Here is a 1,817-nt window from a genome sequence, read left to right as displayed (position 1 = left end):
CTTTAAATCTTTCCAACTGTCCAGGAGCTTGGTGGCCAAATCACTTATATCCACTGTTTTATCTGGCTGCTCCTGGCTCCTTTCACTCTCCACATCAGATACACCCTCCTCTTCATCTTGTGATGGTGTTTCTTCGGCAATAGGTTCTTCTAGCTTTGTGTCATTGCTCTCTTTGGGCTCTATTTCGGTGTCAGGCTCTGGTTCGGACATGGGTAACTTATTGCCCTCTACTGTAACTACACCATCCACTTTGGGTTCGGGCAGCTGTTGTGTGAGTAGCTGTTGTTGCTGCAACTCTTCCTCTTCTTCCACAGGAACATTTTCCAACTGTTCAAGATCTTCTTTGCCATCCTTGCCTTCTAGTTCACTGGTAGCATCAGAAATTGCACTTGCATCTTTTGCAATTTCTTCAATAGTTGTTCATGTGCCTCTGTTGAAGTATTTATTCTTGTTCCCTGTCTCTGAAATATTTTTTGTCTCCCTATCTCTGAAGTATTTTCTTTATTTATAGCCTCCATTCATTCTTCCATCATTTTCACCTTCTTCTGTAGCTGTTCATATGACTCTGCATCAATATATTTCTTCTGCCTGTATTTAGGTTGATCATTGGGTCTGCAATGTGCTCTCATTTTTTAAGAGAAAATTTAGTTTGCTTTTTCAGTGTTTGAAGCTACCTACTGCTTTATTGACATTATGTGACTTTTTCTTGGTATGTATTAGGCCGTTTCTACTGTATCTTCATAGATTGTTGACAATTATTTATCTTTAGAATGTTATTTATTAATTAGTTGCAGAATTAAAATGTTCCATAGGGGAGGGCAGCATTGCTGTACCAGGAGTCTTTTCTGGTCCTATGCAGTGGGAAAGCTTACCTTTCCTAAAGTTTTTCAACTTCTCTCTGGGTTGTAGTGCAGCCTTGTGGGAATCTCAGCAGCTGCAGCTTCTAAAGTTAGTAATTGTCCTTGGCAGTCCACAGTGTGACAAGAGTCCAGGTTCCTGCTGCTACTGCTGCATTCTCTATCCATAGTGGGGAGGAGGGGGGAAGAGCCCTGTACCTCTATTCAGGTGTCGTGTCAGGTGTTCTGTTTAACCTGGTGGAAATCTCTTCTTCCTGCTCCAGCCTTTATAAAATCTGTAATTATGCTTGGTGCCGCTGATGCACAGAAAAGACAGAGATCAACTTCTTTTTTTTAATGAAGGTTTACAAAGAAGTTAGACTTTCATTCATTCATATTGCACATTTTACCCTCTCTCCTCACCTTCCTCCTCCACTAGTTCATTTCTTTTATTCAATCATTGTTACACAATTACCTCCCTCAACCCAGTCCTCTTTGCAATGTACCTCTTATTCTGGTCTCTTGTGGTCCATATAATGCCTAATCATGTATTCCTTTTAAACAGTTCTTTTCTTAATCTGTTCCAATGCAATTTTCATTATCTATCCTCTCTTATCCTATTGTTCTCCCAACTCCCCATGTCAGACCCACTTTATAACAGTGTTGCTATGCAGTATTTGTACTTTTGTGACTGAGATATTTCACTTAGCTTAATGTCTTCCAGGGTCCTTCACGTTGTGTAATGTTTTATGAGTTCATTGTTTTTCCAGTGCTGCACAGTATCCCATTGTATGGATATACCATAGTTTTTCTATCCATTCATTTGTTGATGGGCACTGAGGTTACTTCTATCTCTTTGGATAGATGTTTGAGTTTCTTTAGGGAAGCTGAGGAAAATTAAACCAAATCCAAGGCAACCAAAATATGACTTTGAGTCTATCCCACCTGAATTTCAGAACCATCTCAGGAACAGGTTTGAGG

This window comes from Elephantulus edwardii, unplaced genomic scaffold, assembly GCF_000299155.1.
Source record: "Elephantulus edwardii isolate Elephantulus edwardi_28Jun2011 unplaced genomic scaffold, EleEdw1.0 scaffold00428, whole genome shotgun sequence".
Taxonomy (NCBI): Eukaryota; Metazoa; Chordata; class Mammalia; order Macroscelidea; family Macroscelididae; genus Elephantulus; species Elephantulus edwardii.
This window is presented reverse-complemented; position numbering follows the sequence as displayed.